Below are 24,951 nucleotides of genomic sequence, written 5' to 3'. Positions count from 1 at the left end.
TAATACTATCTTGGAATGTCCTCCACTATTTACTTTAATATTGTTGACTGTCGGCACTTAAGAAAGGCAGCACCTTCAAGTTTCACTTGATTACGGGCAAATGGATTTTGTAGTAGCCATTAATAAATATAAATTGTTTTGGAAAATATTTAAGTTTGTCTAATTTAACCCCTTCCTGAGCAGTAAAAACTACCCCTTATTGAACAAGTTTGGCAACGACTTCAAGAGAGTCAGTCCCACACTCTAAAACCATTCTCCTGCCCCTGTGTATTTTGGTGGTTTACCATTCTTACAGCTCCTTCCAGCTGTGAAGTGTAATTATTGATATAAACATATAAAAGACAATTAAACCATCCAGCTCAGTAATGTGCTTTTCTGTCATTTGGCAGATTCCCACTCTAGGTAGTTTACTTATCCGTAGCTGATGTGCTGCTGCATTTACTCGCACTTTACTCCATGAGCAGTGCCACTGCTTCATCTCCACGAGGATGGACGATGCCACATCCATTAATGTTCATCAGCACAGAAGGGTCTGTTAGTCACACTGAATTGTGCCTGCTTCCACAGCAGGATGATTTATATCTACGGGGCTGCTCAGCATGAGCAAGGACAGTGGAATGTTTCCCTAAATAGACAATATATAGGCATGGGAATGGGGCAGGGTCGTGTTAAGGAAATCCGATGCCCTCTGCTCATTCTGCAAGGACCTCTACCCAAAGCTGCAACAAAAACATTTCTTTTGGGGCAGAATACAAAGAGTGGCAAAGGGGTAGTTTAGGTTTTGTTGCAGGCTGTTTGCAATCTCAGGCAGACAAAAAGCCTGGTTTTTGGTAGACACATATTTCAGGGTTTTTTTGCACCCCTAACATACTAAGAAAATGGGTGTTTTTATGGTATGGCTCCAAAACAGCCTTAAAGAACTTCTGCATTTACAGAGGACTAGTATAGAATCCAGAAAGTTGCTTTTAAAGAGACAATTAACATGGCTAGTGTAACTCTTATGCCATATTACCTTCGAGGTAAGAAATCAATTATTTCACTTATTCTCCTATTGCTCCACAAGTCAGTAGCCTTGGCAGTAAATTGAATATTATGCTGCCACAGACAGCATCTTCCTTGTCAAGCATGTATCTTCATTCTTCTCTTGATGATGACTGGTGACTTTAAAACTCACATGACTTATAGATAATAAATGAAAACTGTCATTGTTCTGAAGCTGTTGGGAATCTTTTTTTTTTTTTCCCTTTCCTCCGCTTTGACCTCATTGTGATGTATTGTCTACTTTAGGGTGTTTGGAAAAGTAAGGGAAATACTAGGCAAGGACTTTTAAAGAAAAAACAGACCTCTAATTAGATCCCTCCAAGAGACCCTGCAATGACCCTGTTTAGACAGACATTAATGGATGGGCCTAACATCCATGTCTGAAGTGCTGTCCTGGTCAAAGCAGACCCGACAGAGGCTTTTTGCTGTTGCCCAAGCTGCTGCCAACCTCATCTTCATCTTCACCGTGGGCTGCACGTCCCTGACGTGCCCATTGCATGGCAGTTGTGTGAGTGCACACCCAGCCACGTCAGGGCATGGAACAGTCTGAAAACCAACCTTACTGAGGGCTCAAAGAGCCAGAAGCTCTCAGTCAGGCTAACCTGGCCAGATATTGGGTGTAGATGTGAATCAAATTGCAAGAGTGGGTAGCTAAGGCCAGAGCTGCCTTCTTTCAGCAACCTGTGGCTAAATTGACCATGTAACCCTCCTGTAACTATCTGCACACCTCTGCAGCTTAAACACTTGATACTCATCCATTCCTTTTGTCAATCAGGAAGAAAACTTCTCTAAGTAGTTTTGTTCAGAGAATATCTTTGGCCGAAGCCCCACACTAGACAGTTCCAGAACTGCCGGAGATTTCAGTTCTTGTAACCCAGTATAACTCCAAAACTCAAACTACATTTCACTGCTCAAATGCTTTTTGAATTGCTCATCTGGGATATAAATCAGAATTAGGTTTCTGGAAGAAAGAAAATATTTTGTGTTTTCAGAGGCCTGTAGTGGAGCTGGAACTGAACCAGCTGACTATGGGGAGGCATGAGCAGAACGTGACAGAGGACTGAGAACTTGCTGACAGGGCAGTTTCTTTGAAGAAAGGGGCTGTGAGAGAAAGGAGTCACAGAGCCGGATGAAATGCACAATATGGAAGAAAGAAATTCAGCAGTTTAGTCATCATGCAGTTCAGCCATCATCACGTGTAGGTGAAAAATACAGCATCTTTGGTTAACCTCTTAAATGAAGAAAATCACATACACCAAATGTGGTGCCTACCTCTGCTTCTGTGGCTGCATATTGGCATACTGGCTAAGGGAGACACAAAGTCTGGAAAAATAAGTTAGAGAAGGGTGTTCCCTGATGGATCATATCTTTCAGCACAAGAGAAAGTGGTTTGGACATGTTTTGCACTTAGTTCTGTAGTGACTACATTTGACTCTCTGTATTAATTGATTATAAAACCAAATTATTAAAAAAAATTAAAGGAAGAATAAGGCCTGATTAAAAATAAGGGAATATGATGTAGATAAGACATTTCTTTTAAATATGGGAATTAAGAATAGGAATTAAGAGATATAAAATGTGTGTCTATGCCATCATTTATCATCACAGAGTCCCAAGTCCATGCCCACTGATCACTCTGGTCGTTTAAGTTGTTCATTTTCCTTGCTGGGTGAATCAAGCCCAAGGTTTTTGAAACTCTGAGACAGCAATGCCCAGACATGAGGAAACCACTGCAGGAGAAACATCTCCTTTATATCACTAGGAAGAACTTTGAATTATACCATTGGTAAGTGCTTCTGAACATGTATCTGCTCTGCTGCAGTCCTTATGGTATCAAGTACTCTGCTGGCTCTCCAAAAATAAATAACAAACCAGTGCTTATCCCTTCAGTATGGATTTATGCTCCTGCCTTCTGAGGCCACACAAAAATAAAGCAGGAAAGTAATAATCACATGGAAATTATTCTTGTGCTTTCTTATATACACACACATCTACACATGTATATAACAAAATCATGCCCTAACCACTCACCTTGTCAGCATATAGGCATTTAAAATATCTCCCACCTGCTCTGCACAGAACACATGGCTGAATAACCTGCTCTCACATTGAACTGGAGGGAGAAATGAGCGATACATTATAAATAAAAATAGTCATGGAAGCAGTCGGTTCTTAATCTCTCCCTATTATCTCTAGATCTGCAACCAGACTTTCAGAAGATGATGGGCTGTATGAGACAACCCTTGCCCCTTTTACTCACTCACCCAGGTGATCCCTATCCACTTGGGTACAAAATAAGTAATGCAAGCAGAATCTGTATTTAAATAATTGTGGCATAATAGAGGGAGTAAAGGCTAAGAAGGAGTTGTTCTGGTCCATTGGGTAAATATTATGATCTTTACAGTGGAAAATAAATGCCCAGCTATCTTTGAAGCCAATAGAGCTGTTCCCGTCTATCAAATTATACCTTGTATTTTTAAAAAACAATTTTAAATGGATTTGCTCTGATCTATAGAGCACATTATATGGTTTGGAAAGACTCTGAATACATATTTATCAGAAAACTTAAACAGCTCTCTATAAATAATAAGCATTGAAGGGGGGGAAGGTGGAAACCCTGATTAAATATGTCATTGCTTTGCACATAAAAGCAGATGAACAGAGAACACCCTTTCCCATAGGAATATTATATTTGATCCTTGTGCCTTGTCTTACAAGCTGAGATGTGTCGAGTTAGGTCAGTCTTAGATTAAACATCTCCAAGGAAGCCCTGGCTACTGCAGAGGATGGTGCTGACAATTCCAGTCCATGCACTGTCCTCTGAGCCAGCACTGGATTCCTCTTCTGGCCTGACAATGCTGAGGTGTGCTGAGCTGCTGTCTTTCAATGATGTCTAAAAGAAAAGCCTCCCCTGCACAACCGCAGCTCATTAGAGTTTCCACGGCGCGCTTTGCGAGGCCGGGGTGCCGAAGCCAATGTTCTGAAGAAGTTCCAGCAGAAATAATTAAATTCCCACCCAGGTCTCCCTGTGGTTCCAATCGGATGTGGAATGCTTCCTCACATTCTCCCCTGGTGTGCAGTGTCACTGTACACCATTAGACAGCTGTTGTGCTTGAACCTGGGGATAACTCCCTACCAGCCGTGGCTGACGCTAATTCCGTGTAACACTCATCCAACTCACAAGGCTTTTGGTGACTTAATTAAGGTGCTGGTTAAAAACAATCTCAAGAAAGTATAGTATATTTTTTTTTCCCTTTTGGTCATATATTTACACATTTAACAAATAAACCATGTGGTTATCACAACAAAAGCAGGAACACAGCGTGGATTAATGGCTGCAGCACCACTTGTCCCTATCTCCGGGCTAAGATGGATTTGACCAAGTCCTGCCCCACAGTCCTTCATGCTAATAATGCACATTTTAAAAATATTTTTCTTTGTTTCCAAAGAGCTGTAACTCCAGGTCAAAATGTCAGAACAACTTGATATGCTTGCCTTTTTCCAGGTTTTGTCATACTGTTATTTAAACATAGGGTTTGGATTTAATTTGACAATCTTTATGTAGTTGCTGGCATGGTAATTGAGTCTACTTGTCTTTTTCAGGACACCAGAAGATCTAACTAAGTCAGAATGTCTCAGTTACAGTCCAGATTTCTATTTATTACCTACCTCACCGAGAAAGACAAGGTGAGTTATCATTCAGTACAGAAAACCTGAAAGGCATTTATATGCTTGAAGTACTGTATAACCACCCTGTACTGAAGCACAGGGCTTAAGTAAATGTGTTACAGCCCAGACAAACCCCTTTGAAACAATACTATTGAGCCCAAATTGTCTCTTTAACCGAGGGTACAAATCTAGAAAGCTTACCTCCCAGCCAGGACCAAAACAAACCCTTTAGATTATTGATACAATGGCTTATGACAGATTGCTCCTCAGCCTTACAACTCACATGCTGTATGATAAATTCAACATAAAGTGACAGTCACAGCAAGTGTTCAAGGCTGTAACTAAAAAAAAAAAAAAAAAAGAAACCTAATTTTTACTGGAGTTAGAACTCCAATGAACGAGAAAATGTGAACATATACATATGTATATACCAAAGCTGCAATCTCTGTAAATGCCATCACCATTACTTATGGCTGGGATGATGCTAATATTTGAAAATATTTCAATAGGAGGCCAATTTCCAACCTGCAAATTGTAATCACAAAGACAATATTTCAAGGCTTTTCTTAGGAAAGGGTGTTAGTGGACCAAGGAAAAAGAACCCTGCCTGTTCCACTTATCTCCGTAGCAGATTGGATGAGGCCATCCTACACCTACATCAATTTGGGTGGGAAGTGCCCTTGTATTGCTTTTCATCCGGGGATGCTGCTTGTCTTTTTAAATTAGGCACATTTAGTGAGAAAAAATATACATAAAGTTTGCTATCATGGGTAAAACTTAGTGTCACCACTTCCAGGTTTAATCCAATTGTATCCCTTGTGTAGCCTTTAGCTAATAGTAGAACACGTGGAAGAGACATCTTGCTTGTGTTCAGATTAATACTGAAGTTATGATGGAAAAAACACAAAGATTTACCTGCAATAATTCTTTTAGTGAAGCATTTTATTATGCTTGCATGCCAGACCTATACTTCTACCTGTTGCAATGCATTTTAAAACAAAACCATAAGTAAGGAATTTAAGTAAAGATTTTGTTTTCCTTTACTTTCACTGTGCCATTTGACTGCAAAACCCTTACAGAGATGTATGTGAATTATAAGTAGTATTTAAATTTTGTTTTTCACATCAGAAAAACTTTAGGTAGGTAAGTTATGAAGAGTACTTTTTAGGTTATTAAAAAATGTTGACATTTACTGGCCATGTGCCTGGCATGTAGTTGCAAAGGTCATCAATGAGTAAACAGACATTAATGGTTAGCTGGATAACTGGTACATAAACAGGTCGTATTAATAATTAACAGAGAAGAAAACTGGCAGTTTATAGCAAGCTTAGGAAAATAGCTAATAGAAATAACTTCAGAAAAGGCAAGGACCAATATTTTAAAAGCATCAGAAAATCAAACCTAGAGGAGCCTGAGTTTTAAGACATTAATTTCTCATTTTTTCTAATCTCTCTCATCTCATGAACAAATTATTTTTTAATTCATGGAGAGCAAATTTATTTGAATCACTGAAAAAAGTACTGCACAGCTGTTCGTTCTGCAATTGATTCTCAGACTGATGCTGTCCTGTTGACAGCCCTGCAGCATATAAAATATTTAAAGAATTGGTTTCATCCCCAAACATTTTGCTAGTCCCTTTGTTCATTACAAGAAAGATATTAAAATATATGAATATTTGGATTTAATATTCCATCATCAATTACTAGAGCTGCTTATTAATTCTAAATATATTTTAACTATAATTTAAATTGCCAATGGTAAAAGTTTTACCAACACTTTTTTTTTTCCTGAAATATAAATTCTCAGCATGTCTCCCCCACTTCCTAAAAACTGAGATTTTTTTTCTCCATTCCTTTTGGCTTATCAGCTCAGCAGCAGTTTTCCTGTGCAGTCCTATCTGTTTTTTCCAGTTGAATATCAAACTCACCATGAAGCCAGGCCTCATTCTTAGGCCCACAATTAGTCCTAGTTGACTTGGCTCTAAATAGGTCCCTGGTTGTTCAGGTTGGGAAATAAAGGCAGCCGGATCTGAGACTAATTACATCTCTTCGGCCATGTTTTCATCATGCAAATTTCAGTGCACACAAATCATTTGGGTTTTACCTTTAATTATTATTTTATCTAAAAATTATACAAAACATATAGAACTTTATGTTAGAAGGGAGTGGATTTTCCAGTTTTTCAACAGTAATCATCATGGTTCTCACACTATGGGAAAATGTAGGAAAATATTCCTGTTGATAAATATTACACTTTTCTAGTGTTTAAAAAAATGCTGGGTTTGAATACTAAGCAAACTAGTGCTATATGAACGCTGAGTAAAATTGGAGAAGCATCTAAGATCATCTAAAACACATAGTCAAAAAGCAGAGGGCATTTTAGGTACACCAAAAGAAAATTGATGGAATATTTTGTGCTGCAGCTGGAAGGGTTTCTGGTTGTGGACTTGGAAAGTCAAGAGTCTGCTGTGGGCCTGTGGATGTAACACACAATTCATGCTGTGTTGGCAGGAGAAGAGCCCTTCTCCCTGACTTCTACCAAAATGCAATTGATTAAAGTTTCCTTAATGATATACAGAAGTCACCCTCTCTGTGTGCCAGCATGTGCAGAAGTATTTATGTTTTATATAGTTTATAGGCAGTCTCAGGCTAAAAATGCAACTCAGACTAATAGCTTGGCTGAAGAACTGAGAATTAATATTTCTATCTTCTCATGAACACGTGATCATTTTATTTTGTGACTCCTGTTCCCTGTTTGTCAAATGAAATCTAACTCATTATTCTGAAAATTAGCTAATGATAGAGAGCTATTTATTAACACCTGCTTTTCCCACCAAATAAAATAAAATATTGAAAATATTTTTTTAAGTATTTCTTGTTACAGCAGATTAAGAGGAGGGCAGCTGTAGATGCTTTTAGCTTTGATGTTTTTAACATGCCTCACCTTTTGGCATCCTGTTTGGTATCAGAGAAACATAGACTGGTTTGGTTTGGAAGGGACCACAGACATCATCTTGTTCCAGCCCTCTGCCATGGGCAGGGACACCTTCCACTAGAGAAGGTTATTCAGAGCCCCATCCAGGCTGGCCAGGAACATTTCCAGGGATGGGGCATTCACAGTTCCTCTGGGCAGCCTGTGCCAGTGCCTCACTACTCTCCTAGTGAAGAATTTTTTTTCCTAATATCTAATCTAAGACAGCCCTCTTTGAGTTTAAAGCCATTCCCCTCTGTCCTATCACTGCCCTTGTATGACCTGAGGTTCAATCCCACCTGAAATGCTTCACTCCCTCCCTCCCCTCATCCCATGAACTCTAGCTCTGTCCAAAGACCAGTACAGGCCTAGTGTTACTAAAGACCTCTAGACTTAATCTAGTTTGGAAAATACAGCTTCACACAGTAGAAATCTCTGTGAAGGATGAAGATCTGTCCATTTGGTGTGGGTGTCTGATTTGTTAACTGCTTGTTTCAGTGGCTCAAGAGACTCATGATAGCAAAAGGTCAATAGTTATTGATGCTCATTGCAACAAAATTCTGTTCAATGTTTTTAGAAATAGACCATCTTCTATTTGTTCAGATTCTTTATTCAATACAGCTAAGGTTCTTGAAGACTTTTAATGGCTACACTTTAATATACAACCTACACTTTTCCTTGGACAGCCATATTTCTCCACCTTCTTCTTCCTTTACATGTATCTTTTTCTTATAAATTTACCTTTTAAAAATGTATCTATAATTAACTATGCCAATTTTTAATCCTTTTCCTGCCACTAAAATGCATACTGAAGAACTTTACAGTCTGAGTCCAAAGGGCATTTTGGCAAAAGAATATTGCAGCTGCGTTGCCTGCCACATCTTAGAAGATAGTGTCCACAGGGAGCCGGGGAGCTCAGTAAAATACTGACAGATGTAAATAACAGTGTCACATTTTGGGATGAAAACCAGTTCATGGCTGTGCTCATTAAGAGCAATTTCTGTGTCTCTGCAAGGCTCCACGGAAATGGGGAGGTCTGCACCCCAGGCAGCAGATACTGCAGCGGCAGAGAGAGGAGACTCGCTCTGCACCGCTAATCCAGTTAATCCTGGTGATTTCAGGGTTCCCTCTGCAGCAATGCAGGGAGAGATGTGCCTGGGAGGAAGGGATGAGCTTGAAAGAGATAGTGGGCAAGGGCAAAGCAGCAGATTCCCCCTGGTGCTCCCGTTGTTCCGGGGTCTCTCCAGCTATCAGACCACAATGGCTAACATGAAGCGACACTTTCGTCCCCTGAAAATTTTGCTGCTCAGCGGAAACAACGAAGCTGTGCATGGTGGACAAAATTTTCCCCAAGGCCCTAATTTTGCAGTCCTTCCTGTGCCAAACCCACTGGGTAGGCTGTCTGGAGGATGAGAGGAAGGAGCATATGCACAGGTTCTGCTCCACCATCCAAGCTCCAGCCTGCGGTGCCCATCAGTAGGGCAGGAAAAAACACCGTGAGCTGGAAATGGCTGTAGAAAAATGTGTTTGGGATCTCAAGGGAAAAAAAATAAAAATAAAACGCACCAATAAAATAAACTGAGAAATAAAAATGTGAAAGCCATTAAAAAAAGTAGTTTAAACTTAAGAATAAATGCAATGGCATAGTCACATTCTTTAAAAGCTTTGCTCTGCTCAGAATGGCTTTGTTATTAGTGATTCTTAATGCATGAGATAGTGGTTTGGAATAAATCTTTAAGTAATTCAAAACAAGGACTCTTCAGTAAATAGTTGAAATTAAAGGGGGAGTTAGAGTCATCTGGTTTCCATTAGGATGATAAAATAGTTCACTTGAAACCTTTTACAAGATGCTTTGTTACTGGGAGGTGTCTGTGCATCTCACTCCATCACTAGCCATTTGACACAACATAAAAGGCTTCAAAAGCCATGCTAGGCTTCTTAATCAAAAACTAATTGTAATAGATATTGGGGAGTGTTAACACTGTGACCGCTAGGTTGTATCTTCAGTATATAAGCAGGAGTGAACATTAAACACAACCCTGAGTTGATAGGGCTTATCAGAATTTCAGAGTTAAGTGCTAAGTACTGCAGCCCGGTATCTGCGCGCCGTTGCTTTGTACCACTTTTGGAGTTAATTGCGCTGTAGGACTTCATCTTCCCAACAAAATTTATAGCATTGGCAGAGAAATTGGAAGCCTGCTGAAGAAACTGCTGCAGTTTACAGGAGTTGTGTGAAATCACGGGGGAAAATATTGTGGTTTCTACTTCAGCATCTAAGGAGGGTTCCCTCTGCAGCCCCTCCCCAGCTCACCCCATAATAAAAATGAATTGTTTCTCCCTCTTGAAGCTTTGCTTGCTGCTAGTGCTGTAGCAGAGGAATTATAGCACCAGCTCCCCAAAACAATGCCTGCCCTAAAATTATCACTACATTGTCATACGTGCCTGCTTTATTTTCCCATATGTCTTATGATTGTTGACATGAATATTCACAGTGCTCATGGAAGCAGCTTTATTGATTTTACTGATACAGTGGGCTCACAGTTACCAATTTTAACTTAATTCATGCATTTTTCCAGATAACAGATGACCTTAATATTTACACACAATTGCACCATAATAAACCCAGGCCAAATCCTCTCCTGTTATGAACTGTTGAAAATGAGAGTTGTGTTTTTTTAAAGCAAGGGGCTCAGAACCAGGCTGTTGTACAGTGAGGAAATCAGAGACATGGCAATTTACCCCAGCTGAGAATGTGGCCCACAGTGTAAAATTCCTTGTTCAGTGCAGTAAAGTGCATTAAGGAGACTGCTATGATATTTCTCATGAGTTCATTATAACCTGTATGCTACCAAAATCTCTAGACAGCTGTGTTCCTTTTTACTCCAATTTCAAACAATATAATTAAAAAAGCATTTGATGAAATGTAGACACTTTTACCATTTACACTGGAATGCTGGCACCATCCAAAATCAGCCAGTCTGTAAATACCAGATTAGGATCTGTGTAGTCAAGGTTTTTACTCTAGGAAAGCATACTCAAAAGAAAGTCTCAACCTTTCTTGGTGAAGAATAAGCTTTATTTGTAAAACCCATAATTATCTCAAATGTTCTGAGAAGCTGAGAGAGCTGCAAATGATAGAGCAAAACATAAGGAAACAGTTTTGGGCATTTAAGTGAAGGCAAATAAGGATGATGTACTTTTTCCCTATTAGTTTACTATATAAATGAGAAGACATTACAGAGTGAAATTTAATTAAAGTAATTGACCAAATTGCATTTTGTAGTAGTTATTGTCGTTAGCAGCCCTGACTCCTCTGTCAAAAGGATTTGTTGAAGATTATTTCTAAGGGGTATTTATTATGAATATTAATCTCTCCAGTAAGTACCATCAACATATTAAAATTCACTTGAAGCACTTTATGGAAGACTGCAAACAGAAATAACTGGTGAAAAACAAGGTGTCTAATCATGTTAGCTTGGTTCACACTTGGTTAAACCACAAGTAGAACAGGGAAAGGAGATATAATAAAATGTATATTGCTTATATTATGATGAAAATATGTTTAAAGGGTGCCTTATTTTCAAAGATACACAGCTGCACTACCAGGAACATTGATGACTCTGCTGTTTAGGGCAGGTTTTTAAATAGTCTTACACTGTCTCACTGGGAAAGTCGCATTCTCAGCCTGTGTGTTAATTTCTGTTTGATCTTTGCAGTGCTTCTTTGCAGGAAATTTATATTTAAAGAAGGCTATACCTCCTATGGTTATAGAGAACTTGGCTCACAGGTGCCACCCACACTACTGATACTAACAGTCAGCTTGGGTTTGGTATTCCATACCCCAAATTGTTTTGGTCAAGCCCCTCTCTTCAGTAGGGGGAAAGACACAACTTTTAATTACACTGTTCGTATGAAGTGCTTCACAGAGTTTCATCACTGTCTCTTCCAGCAGTTGGATGATGCAGTTTCTTCTCTTCGATTCTGCTCGGTCTTCTTGATGAGAAAAAAAGAAAAGTGGAGGGGAGATGAGAAAGTAGGGATTGGCACTGAAAAAAAAGCACAAAAGGAGAAAAACTAGGAAATCTTGACCTGCTCTTTTTAATTTTCCATGGTCTGGAGAAAGGGTTTGAGGACTGATGGCTGTATGCTGGAGGAACAAAAGGTGTTTTTGAGTTTGACAGGGTTGCAAGTTGCAGGTTGGGTCAGTCTCCGTCTTACTCAGACTCACTTTATCCTTCCTCTCCTTCACCCCTTTGCTTTCAACATTTTTTTCTTCCCTTTCAACGAGGTCACCTGAAACTTTCACGCCACCTGTGTTTAAAATAAACACGTGGCATCAAATATGCCCTAAGTATGCACAAGTTGGGCATCCCAAGTTGTGTTGCAGCTCCAGACGTCAGATGCACATGTCCTTTTAATAAAGGCTCAGATCCACATTGTCCTAGTGCTCTGCCTCTGTTCTGCCAGGAGGCATTCCTTTCCCTTCCTTACAAAACAGGCTGAACATTTTCCCCATGTAAACATTGTTCCACATCTGTTCATGCTGAAGAACATCAGAGCACCACTTCCCAGAAACCATTCTGGCAATGTGTGACCAAATATACCACAGAGGAACCAGCACGAGGTCAGGAATTTCCTCAAAGCTGAGGCTGGGAAGAGTCACTTCACCACAATGCCACAGTTACGAGGATAACTTTTTTGTCGGTTTTATTCACCTATGAACACCAGTCAGTGTGGCTGTGGCAGCACAATCCCTTTGCACAGATCAGGGTTCTGGGGGCCACTGAAGTACCGACCTGAAAGCAAAAATCCCAAACTAACTCTGATCCAGAATAGATAGAAAAAGAGAAACCATTTCAATTGCTGAATATGACAAAAATCCTTAAGGGAGTCCACTGATTACACTACTGAGATTTGTATGAACTAACTAGGGTAAATAATTAGTCTATATTTTAATTAATATATCAGTGCCTGCTAGCACAATATAGTTAAATTTGTGCCACTATTAGAGCTGAATGAAAGAAAATTGTCCTATTTGTGATGAAATTATAATCATAATCTTTCCAAGAAAAAGAGAAAGCAAGAAAAATCCTGCAACTCTTTTTGTGCTGAAAGAAGTCAAAAGGTGCCTTTAGCTCACCAAGTGCCCATGTGCCTCTTCTCTAGGTAGCAAACCTGAATATGGCAAAAGTGTCTCTGGTGAACAGGGAAATGAGCCACACACACATATATATATGTGACACAGATCACAAAATGAGGGCTAAAAATACAGCTCAATTATTCAAAGTATATAATTTTTTTTTCAAGATTGACCTTGTTATTAGATTGAAGCACCTGTGTCACTTGAAAGGCGCCCTTCTTGCACAAACAAGAAAAAATATCTACACATTGCAATGCACACTTTTCCCAAAACCTTGCAGGTTTTCCCCAAAATTTTGCTCCATGGATAATGTTGCAGTTTTGGGTAACAGAAAACTCCTTCCCCATGGAGTGTTAGCAGTGCTTTTACACAACCAAATATGATCAAGACACAGAGTGGGTCTCTTTTTCTGCCTCCACAAATCAGACTTTCTTCCTTATTGCCAGAGGAGGCAGCTCTTTACCATCTTACCATCAGGAGCAAGGATGGAGGGATAATAATTTGATAGAACAAGGGGTAAAGGTTATAAGCTGAAAAAGGGAAAACTTAGATTAGATATATAGGAAGAAATTCCTTTCTGTGAGGGTGTTGATGCCCTGGCACAGGTTGCCCAGAGAAGCTGTGGATGCCCCATCCCTGGAAGTGTTCAAGGACAGGCTGGATATGGCTTGGAGCAACCTAGGATAGTGGGTGGCATCTCTGCCCAGGGCAGGGGGTGGAACAAGATGATCTTTAAGGTCCCTTCCAACCCAAACCATTCTTTGACTCTATGATTTTATGATTATTAATCCTTTGGGCTTCTCTGTATAAGAGGTGGTCTTTGCAACAGCAAAGCAGGGCCGTATGTCCAGGGCAAGACTGGCACCCAGAGCTCTTATTTGACATTCCATTGGAGCTTCTTTATCTTGAGGATCAGCAGGAGCCCAGGGATGTGAAGGGAGAGCTCACCATCAGAACATTGTGATGGTGGCTAATTTCTGACCACTGCTCTGATGGCACCTAAAGACCATTCTGGCCCACCCCTGGCCTCCAAAGATGTCAGGGAGGTGCATTGATGGGAAAACCTGAGCAGCAAAGAGTCCAGTTCTGCAAAGGAATCCTCCCTGTGGTGGCTCTGCAGGAGGAGAGGCTTTGCTTCCCAAGGTGGCAGCTGATCTCCGCTTAGTGGCAGCCAGCGCCAAACACGAGGGCTTGATTTTCAGAAGGTGGGAGGCTTAACACTCGCTGAAAATAAGACCCATGTAAATTGTCAAGACAGCAGTCACCTTGAAAGATTCAGGCCACACTGTCTGGTTAGTTTGTTGTTCCCCTCACTCTGCCACATTTACCACCCCCCCGAACAATTCCTTCCCGTTCAAAAAGACATTTGTTTTTGATCTCCTCATGAAAGTTATCACATTGGTTAATATTATTGTTCCTCCAAATTTTCCCACTTTTGGCCCACACAAGGCTGAGGATAACCCGTTCCCTACTGCCCCAGCACCACTTATCAAAAACACAGAGTGAAGGAGGCACCACACAATTCAGTTTTAACATTAATCTTCCCACTGGCTTCTCATTACTTTGCCAATAAGATGATCTCCCTCACACCACATTTCGATATATTTGACATCTGTCATAAAACTCAGGTCACACATATCTGTCTTCTGGTAAAATGAGTCATCCTACAGAGACCCATACTATACTGTTCAGGCCTCACCAGAAATAATTATTGATATATTGTCAACACATCCAGCCTACAGTAATAACAGGAGTCATAAATTACCAGCCTTTTTTCTACCCACTACCTAGCAGGGAAACGAGGGAACACCAGGAAAACAGGTACATGGAAGCTGGGCAATGGATCCAGGCATGGGCTTTCACTGTTTCCTAGAAGATTTGCAAAATATAAATCTATTTAAGCAAGTAAATAGTTTCAGAAATCATTCAAAACTAGTAATAACTTTCCCTTTGTTTTAGTGCTTTTAGGTATTGTACAAGTCCTGATCTCTCATCAAACCAACCAGCCACAAACTCCCTAAAACTTGTAGCTGATAAACAGTAGTTATTTAGGGAAGAATGGTTACAGACAGATAAAAGCTGAACTATTCTCAGTACAATGTCATTGACTGCATTGAGAAGAAAAATTTAACATGTTCTTGTCACCTTCTGTGCAAGACAAAGGCAGCTTTTCTGTTCCATCACATATATGAGGTGATCCCCAGCTGATTTTATTAACAACTTAGGTATTGGGTTGTTATTATTCTGATCTTTTTCTTTTAAACTGCAAGCTCCCACAGCTAAAGGTGAAGAGATGGAAGCCAGAGATGGAAGAGAGGAAAAGTCTTTCCCACAAACAGTATCTGCTGCAGAACAGTCACTGGGTTCAAACACTGTTGTATTTCCTTTTGGGGTTGCTTCAGTGGGTTCCCACCTCCACACAATTTAGGGGCTCCCCTTGCTCCATGTTTTCGTGTTGGAGGCACAAGGCCAAGGTGGCTACAACATCTTCCTGCGGGCCCAGAGAGCAGAGCACAGGCTTTGCTTTGAGGGCAGGAGCGAGCTGTGGGTGGAACCGGGACGTGGGTGATAGACATCACATGATGTTCTGCTCCACCGGCTGCAGAGCAAGGCCATTAGGCTGCTGTGATTGAGGTGTGCTGGGCTGCAGCCAGGCAGGCTCTGACCTTGACCTTTAGCAGGTGAATGCCATGGCTTGCAGCACTCCTCCTGTGCTCTCTGGAGTAGGGACTGTGATTGCCTTGCTAGAGACCAGAGAGAACCAGGACCACCTTGGGGAGGTCCTCCCTGGGAAGGAAATTCATTTTGTACCACTAAACCTCTGCAGGCTGCTGTGTTAGAGACAGGCTGCTGTTGCTGAGGACAGGGGAGTGCAAACCCACCAAATATCACACACACACAATGTTGTGGAGTTGTGAGAGAATATTCCTTCTTGTATAAATCTAGCACAAATCCCAATCCCCAGCTTCAGTGTCAAAATCTCAAACCTTTTTGTGCAATTTTCATTTGTTTTTGTAAGATTCCAGCTGGGATGACACTGAGAGTGAGTTACCCAAGTAAGGGTGCTCTGCACATCACAGTCACACTCCACAGGCCCAGCAGCTGCTAAAATGTCACCTCGGTATTTTACATTTTTAGCCCTTCCATATATACAGGAGCACTGAGAGCACCTCACACTAATTAATAAGCTGCTCTGTATCTTTGTGCATTACCTTTCTTTTCCCCCTTTGATTCGCATACAAATTATTTTTAGAAAAGGGAAAAAGGTTTTGGGGAGGGAGGTTTAGGAAAAAGCAATGAAGTGAGGTCTGCCTCAGCAGAGTATTAGGTTTGTGGGAATGTGGAGGAGGGGAAAAATGTGAAGAGTCCCTTCACTCCTGTCACCTCCTTCACCCCGAAACCTCCCAACTTCTCAACAAGCACTAACTCCCTTCCTTCCTCCCCCTCAAAAAGTCCTGTGGTTTTACTCACAAAATCCTGGTATGAATCTTTGAACTGTGGTCTGCCAACTTTCCATCATTTTTGTAAGGGAAAGCTGCTGTTCCAAGGCAGTTTGTTTTTTCTGGAGTACCTGTGGGTGGCACATGCCCAGGTTAACTGCCTTGGTGGCACCTCCAGCCTTACACTGTAGGCACCATGTGATGGCACAGGCACCTCAGATGTTAGGTTCAGGTGTTGAGTTCTTGGGCAATTCTGGGCCATGAAAAGTGACCTGCAGAGATCATTTTAAATCCTGCTAATTACAGTATCCCTGAATTTGCTCTAGTTTTTTTCCAGGTTGAATTTAGCAGATAGGAGTGCAGAAAGGCACTCTTGCTTTTCTTCTTGGGCACTGAGTTCTGACACACCAGAGGATGTCGTCTTTCATTATTAACTTTGGCAGCATTTAAATTAAGTAATATCTTGACAGGGGAAAGGAAGGGAATGAAAGGCCCTGGGAATATTTTTTTTTCTCCTGTTTAATTGTACTGCATTTAATGTGTTCTAAAAAACACTAGAAAAGCTGCTCTTCGAAGACCAGGAAAAAAAGTTTATAAACCCCCACCAGTTGAGGTAGTTTGGCAGCACATAGAAGGATGGAGAATTATCATCTGTCCAGAGAAATCCACCCCCCTCTCCTCCCAACCCTCTTTCAGCTGGTGCACGCAAGATGTTCCTGCTCACTTCATCTTCAAACATTTAAACACTTTGAGGACCACACACCTACAGTGTGCTATTTGCAGGGCTTTCCGAGCCGAAATCCAGCGTGTGTGTGTGCATCTGTGGGTGGGAATGGCTGGATAATGTTACCCTGATAGTTGATGATAATATTTCTACCAATTGTTAAGCTTCCTAAGTCTCCACTTTGCAAATGCTTCAGAGGATCGGTTTCTGAAAAACCCAGCTCTCCTTGCCTAGGGAAAGGGACGAGTCAATAACGTGTTTGTGCAGATTATCTTGGAGGCTCTGATTTACTCCAGGGGGAAAAAAGTCTCCCTTACACAAATGCACCTTTCTAAACACTTCAGGGGTCGTATGGTTCACTGCAGGATTGTGTCAGTGCAGCCATAAAATAAGGCGTCCGTTCAAGCTGTCTTGGGCTGGCAGCGTAGCAGGTCCTGCAGAAACACAGATGTGCTGGGGCTCAGCTCATCAAAAGTGGCTTCCTGCTTGTGAGCTCTCTGCTTTGGGTCCAAATAGACATTAGGAAAATGTGTAAGGAACAAGAGAGTGTGTTCCTTCAGTGTTTCAGGGGGAAAAAAAGCATGGGATGAGGGATAATTTTGTTGAGTCAAATCCCTAATTCCCTTCAGACCTGTAAAGTCAGTGGGAGTTGCTTCACTTTCATCTTAACATGTGACGAGGGGTGAAGCTAGAACAAAGGAAGGTGGAAAAAATAAATAAGCTGTTTTTTATAAAGTGAGTTTAAGGAAAACCAAAAGAACCAGCAATGTTCTTGGTGTAAGGACAAAGACAAAAGCAAACTACATTCTTCATAACACACTTTTATCTCATAATACTTTTTCAGATTCTGGCTTCTGAGAAGTCCTATGCTCATCTTTGTTCCATTTCCTCTGCTGTGGTGACCCTTCTGGGCTGTGCATGCCTCACACAAAGCATAACATCTTCTGGGACTTGGTTAAAACACTATTCAAGACCAACTTCAAGCCCAGTTCTGACTTTGTCATGCCTTTGCTTCCTATTTTCCATCACTGCCTCCTCTTCATCCACTGAATTGAGGCACAAGATTCTTCTTTTATTCAAAGATATTTACAAGTTAAATCCTCTCTAACATTCTTCTCAACTGTTTTTGTCCCAAAAAGAATCAAAACTGTACACTTCTCCCTCAAGTATTTGTAGTTTCAACATTATTCAAACTCCACAAATTACTAATTCTATTTGGGGTGGAGAGTCACATTCTATCATTCCAAATTTACCTTAGACTGAGAAGTTTTGCACCTCAAGTTCTGCACAAATTTTTTGTTTAGTCTTGAGGCAAAGACTATAGAGATCCATGGGAGGCAATTTATATATGTAAACCTGATTGCTAGAGTGTTTAAATCTGCCATAGAAGACAAAAATACTGTGGATTCACAATTCAAAATGAGTTTAAAAATCACAGTTTAGATATTTGTAGATTTCCTGGTACTAAAAAGTTCTGACTTTAATAAAACCATGAGTTCTACTGTAAAATATAAAGTAAAAGCTGTGTTGTTCCCATCACAATGTTAGGCTCCCATACTCTTACCCTGAGAGCTCCCAGGCTCTCTCTTTCTTCTTTCTTCTGGAGGGCACTGAAGAAATAGATTATACAAGAAGTCTGTTTGTGCACAAGGGGGAAAAAAACCCAGCACCAAGGCTAAGCTAAGCCATAGCAATGAATCACTCGTTTCATTGGGAAAGCAGAGAGCTCCAGTTTTGTTTATCTTTTGTGTGGACAAGTTCCCTGGTCTGGGTCCCTGTCTTTTTTTGAAAGCCCCATCCCCCAGCAGGCCCCAGCTGACAGCCTCATTGTCCCCATGGCTGTCGTGGGAAGTCATGATAGATGGTTGCACCCCGACCCTTTTAGGAGGTGCGTGTTCATGTTATGCTCAGAGACCTTTTTTTGATCAATAGTCATTTTGAACCTTTCCACTCGTGGAGACACACAGATACATTTATGTTTATGGTATATGTATACATAAATAAGGGGCTGGAGAATTGTTACGATGAGCAAAAACTACTTCAAGAGGTTTCAGCATTCTGGAAGCCAAAGCAGCGATATCTCATGGGTAAATGTGGTCATTTGCAGTTTCTGCTGTATTTTTTTCAGTATTTTAGTCAAAGGAAGAGCAGCCAGAATACTTTCATTGTGGAGAGCACAGAGACTTGAAATAACTAGGGTTTGATACTAGCCATATTGCACTTCACTTTTCCTCAGCACAGAATGCCAGCTTGTTTCTTCAAATTAAGACAATATGCTTATAGTGATGAACCTTATTGGCCATCTATCTTCCTTTTGTAATCTGGCTCTCATCAAGCTGAAATGAAGCCATTTCTTCTGACTGTGGCTGATTAAACACAGAGTAAACCTAGATCTCTGAGGAGGCTCTAATGATTCTCCACAGGCCTAGTGTCAGCCCAGCACCTGCAGCATTCAGCTTCCCCATTTCCATCATAAAATGAAGCATCTGTTACAGAGAAGTGTTATCTTTTTATCATCGATGGTATCTTTCTGTTTGAATTCACCTACCCCATTTGGTATAAATTACAGCCATTTCATATGTAATGAATGGTCACACAGGATGCACTCTGGTTATTGGGGGTTAAAAGGGCACAAAATCCTTTTACTAAACCTTTATTTAACTTGGTGAAAGTTAAGACTACATGGCTTGTGTAAAACCTTCTTTCTTACAACAAACAGGAGGAAATACTTACCACAGCTTAATGCTGAAGCATTTTGATATTGCTTATCTAAATTCTGGCCTTTGAGTTTTTTGGAAGCGATTCCTGAAGAAACATTATTAGTTGCAGGGAAGAGAAACAGAGAAACATGTTCATGCCAAAGACATTTCTGTCTCAGTAACTTGATTAACTCTAAGCCTGAGATGTAAAAGTAGACAAGATTTGTTTGCTAGAAAGGGCAGTTGCCAGCTTAGAACCTGCTGCAAATCCCACAGAAGTCAATTGGCATATTTTCAATTATTTCAACAGCATTTGTTTGGATCAGGCCAAAGATCAGGTGGCTGTTTACTTTTTGTGTGGTCCACATGCTCCTCTATGTTTTACCTTCCACAGTTTTCCATCTGAGCTGAAAAAGCTTCATCTTAGAAACAATTTCTTTTTCTCTAAGGGGGATTTGGGACACAACTTTGCCAAGCATTTTGCTGTTTCCAGCCTACAGCATGGATAGTCTGGAAAACTTCACATCTCAGAAAAGGAAAGAAAAACTTCCTAAGACTCTAACTCGGAAGTGAAACTTTGCTCACTGAAGTAGCAATATAATTGATGGCAAAAGCAGTTGTAAAACTGCTGAATAATTCCACTTACTAACATGTAGCTACAGGATATAGAGGTGGGGACAACAACTGCACAATGGCCTTCCTGGTCACATGGACCTGAAAGACGTTATAACACAGCAACCACTTTGATAACATCTGAAGATTGCAAATAAGAGATGGCTTGCTGTGTTTGATGTAAGTAGACATAAAGACTTCAGTGAGCCAAAGAGCAGCACAGAGAGACTCCAAAGCAGCTTGCTCAGGTATTGCTATGTGACTATTTGAAATATCAGCACCAGCTATTTCTTGGCAAATTCTCGGGGTGTTGAACCATTCAGGTGTTACATAAATCTGGGACAGGAGAGGCAGTTACAGTCCGAAAATTTCCTTCCACTCATTGTTCTATGCCACAGTGTGAACAGTGATCTACAGCCCAGCATAGCCCAGCAGTCACACAAAGCAGCACTGTCAATGTTCTATTGAATTACAGATGTCAAACAATCAAAAAAGGAAATTGTAATCACCAAAAAATAACAGCCACAGCCTCTCTGGTGGATCATTTGCCTAGGTGTTTTTCATACTTCTCTACAGGTGAAATAATTTCACAACACAAAATTAACTTTAAATAATGTACTTTATTATCATGTTTAAACTTTCAACTACCTGTTATCTCCAAAGCCAGGAATTGCTTAATGGACTCATTAGTGGGGGGAAGGGGGTAAATCATCCTTGTGAAAATAATAAAGAATGAACAATTTTGTACCAACATGCATTTTCATGATAGCTTTGCTAACCTGAATTATGTGGTGACTTTCTGATGTTCCATTTTGTACCAAGCAAAATCATATTGTCCTACCACAAGAGCACACTTGTTATTCAAAATAATTAAGATGTGAGTCATCTTAGTATCAAAGTTGGCATTAGTGATATATGGGGCTGATGACTGATGAGTCCAATGAATGTTTGACTCATGTAGACTTAAAATATGCAGCTGAAAAGCTCAGTTAATTCAAAAGAGACATGGCATAGCTGTGATAGCATCTTGTAAAAGCAAGATCCAAGACAAGTAGAGATGCAGTAACACTAGTGATGAAAACAACTGAGGTCTTTGGATTTCTCAGGACAGCTGAAAAATGGAAGAACTTTTTCATTAAAAATTTCAAAATTCCATTGTTTTCCCCTTGACAAGGTACAAAACGAAATAATTTTTTTCTACTGTTTACATGGTATTTTTTTAAGTTCTGGAATTATTTTTGTTGCCTGTCCATTTCCTTTCATTTTTCCTTTTTGTTGCTTTAGTTGAATAAGTGAATTATATCCAAAATTTCAGTTTGGTTTGGAAAATATATAACAGCAGAAAGAAAAATGAAACTACTTTAACCACTTTAGAGAGTTTCAGTTTTCCTTTGTTTTCCTTTGTAAGTTCTCCAGAATTAAGTTTGTAAGAATTAGTCTAAAAAGAGGAAAAATAAGGAGAATAAGGATGAGGAGTGCAAAAGGAGGGGAAAAGAAAAATAAGGGAAAAAATCCATACTGCTAATTATTCTCTTACAGGGAGAAAAAAAAAAAAAAAGAAAAATTTGGAAATAGGTGTTTAATATTTATTTCAAACAAAAGAAATGGGAAAATATGAAAAGAAGCTTTTGTTTTAGTCTTTTCTTGTGGATGCCAACTATTTCCCTGTCAGCAAGTGTGTAATTGACTTATACAGTGAACATGTGGCAACTATTTTCAGCTGTATTTAGCCAAGTCTGCTGCCTTGTTTCAGACATAATGAAAGCTTCCAATGCCCAATAGTTGCTTTTCCAGCTTTACTATGGGATCTAACAAAAGCCATTGCACCTAACAGCCTTTGACTTAGTTTTAAAAGTAGCAATGTTTGCATCTAAATATGATTTAGGACAGTATCAAGGGATAAATCTGTGTCTGATACAAACAATTTTGAAGGCCAGCTCTGGTAAGGACTTCCACTTGGTAGCCCAGTCAAGGTGGCCCAAAATCAACTACCTTCAAAGCTGCTTCATGGAGCTGTAAAACAAATAAAAACTCGTACTTCAGCAGCTGGACGCCCTGAGGCAAACAGAAAGCAATCAGAGCCAGAAACTCCACTTAGTGTTTTCTCCCTCCATGGGACAGTTCTGGGTGACACGAGGGTGTTCCCCACCTCTGTGTTAGATCCAAATGTCACTGGAGTTAACAGGCTGTAAAGCAGTGGAGACCACGGCATTTAACTGCGGACTGTAAAACAGGGGATCTTGCTTCTACCAGACACCTCACAGGGAAATCTGGTTTGTAATGAGTCAAAAATAAACATTTGAAAACTGAGAGAAGAATACATGAGTGCCTCCCTGACAGTGGCAAATATCGGGCATCTAATCACAAGCTTAATGTCAAAGGATTTAAATGTCTGGAACTAGTCTTAAGTTTGTGCTCCCCTAGAAAAAAAAATTGACTGCTTCACTCCTCTTATTCTTTTTTAAAGCGATGGTCTTTTACATTTAAAACGTTCAAGTGACACAACTATATTTGTGATCAAGTGTCTTCTTGCTGTAAGTTTTTTTTCTTCTCTGATTCAAATGCTGCAATATATATAGCTCACATCTAATGGTGTCTGTAGAGGCTCCATTAATGGGCTGAGGCTATTCAATGCTTTATTCCAAGCCATCAAATCTTTCTGTAGTTATTCAGCGGGGAAAAAAATTAAATGAGCTAGAATGAAATACCAGAGGTGGACAGCAACTTAGGTGATTGTGAAGAATATGTGAAAAATGTTGTGATCACGGCAGATGAAGAAACTTTGAGATTAAATTGGTCCTTCACAGAAATATCAGTTCTCTTCATCAACAACAATGTATCTGGACAATGCGCCAGTGTCATTGACTTTCACCATTTTAAAGGCTTTTAATACTGATTACTGCCCAGCAAAAAAATCTTTTCTTGTGAGGAGTCTGAAAAAGTTGATTATATGTACATTACAGCTGAAAATGGATCAGACGAGTAGTAAGTTGTGAAAGTATGAACACAAGAGAATAAAACCATTCACTGGGCTTGAATTACTTTAGTTTATCTTCTTAGGCTGAATTGTGGCTGTGGTCTTTTGCAACCCAAATAAAAAGGATAGATCAAGATGAGATAAAGATAAAGGAATATTGCCAGCATTAGGCAATAAGATCAGTAGCTGGAATGGTAGAAAACTTTGATAACCACAGCAAAAAAAATTTTAAAGTTATAGTTAAAAAGGCAAAAGTCCTCTGTAGCTACTGCAGTTGAGTGAATTAGGCACTGAGACAATGAAAAGATACAAACATCTGTTCTTGCAATTCTTCATGAAGATATTTGGAACTGAAATTATTCTGACCAACTGAAGGGACTGTCTCTGATGTTCCAGTCAGACATGGTTTGAAAGAAGCTAAAAGTTGAGAGTGGCAACAACTTTCTTGTAAGGGCCCACACAGGATGGTAATTGAGATTCAAAATTCATTCAAAGTTCCATTTTACACAGGGGAAAAAGAAACAATTCTTTTCAAAAAAGCAGTTTAGTTCTCGAACAGATTGTCCAAGGTCTTTAAAATCATGTTTCTTTCCGTATCCTGCAAAGAAAATTAAGTTTTAATTACTTTATGTTTCTTTTAGCATGAAGGAGGCAACACAGCCATCACTGGAAGAATTTGTGTTGGTAACAAGAGCTCATACCTCAGGAGGAACACAGCCTGGCCTCCAAGGCTGAGCAGAGTTTGCAGATTGAGCAGTCAGGGGAAAAAAAAATGTCATAAATATCTTTCAAAAATGCATTTTTTGCTCTAGCAGTCACAATGAAGACTGTGGAAGCCCCATTGTTATTCCTGTGCAACAAAGCACACACTTTTTAAAACAAGAGATCCTAAATTAAATTTTAGCCACTGCATTAAAGGGTCATTTCCAAAAGATGAAAGTACACTCTGTGGCAGTGTGAAAGGATAAGAGAGGGCAAAAAAAGAATTACAACACACTCGTATTGTGGAAAAAAGAGCATGAGTTTTGATATCCATGAAATGTTAGATTTTCCGCTATTCACAAGGCTCTGCATTCTTAATATCTGTAAAGAATGGTCATCTCACTTGCTAAAATATAACCCAAATGCTCAAGCCACTCGGCTAAAATACTCCAAAGTAGCCTCTCCATCCAGCTGATTCTGCCATTTAGCACTTCTCCTGTAACATCAGCAGTGTAACTTTAGTCCCCAAAAATTGGAGGGCGAGTTATGCCATTGACCTCAGTCTGATCTGGCTCTAGGACAAGCAGCTGTGCAGTCCCTTGAGGCTAGGAGCCATGGGGAAACTCCAGGGCTCTGGAAGAGGAAAACAGCCCCAGATGCTTCAGCTGAAGGGGAAAGTCAGAGCTATAACCTCTCCCCGCAGCTGCCAGGAGCCTGAAGTAGTGGGGCCAGGTTTTGAGAGAATCACAGAATAGTTTGGGTTGGAAGGGCCCTTAAAGATCATCTTGTTCCACCCTCTGCCATGGGCAGGGACACCTTCCATGAGACCAGGTTGCTCAAAGCCCTGTCCAATGTGGCCTTGGACACTTTGAGGGACCTGTTCCACCCTCACAGTAAAGAATTTCTTCCATGTATCTAATCTAACCCTGCCCTTTTTCAGTCTGAAGCCATTACCCTTCATCCTGTCACTCCATGCT

General features: G+C 40.2%; 1 long non-coding RNA gene across 1 annotated transcript in view; it reads left to right on the top strand.

Annotated features, from left to right (window-relative positions):
• Positions 1-24,951, top strand: part of LOC137481763 (uncharacterized) — a 163,928-nt gene that overhangs the window by 83,061 nt on the left and 55,916 nt on the right. Inside the window, exon 2 of the long non-coding RNA XR_011003655.1 lies at positions 4,645-4,728. This is a non-coding gene — a long non-coding RNA (uncharacterized lncRNA). The remainder of the gene's footprint in view (positions 1-4,644; positions 4,729-24,951) is intronic.

This window comes from Anomalospiza imberbis, chromosome 13 (assembly GCF_031753505.1).
Source record: "Anomalospiza imberbis isolate Cuckoo-Finch-1a 21T00152 chromosome 13, ASM3175350v1, whole genome shotgun sequence".
NCBI classification, from domain to species: domain Eukaryota; kingdom Metazoa; phylum Chordata; class Aves; order Passeriformes; family Viduidae; genus Anomalospiza; species Anomalospiza imberbis.
This window is presented reverse-complemented; position numbering and strand designations above follow the sequence as displayed.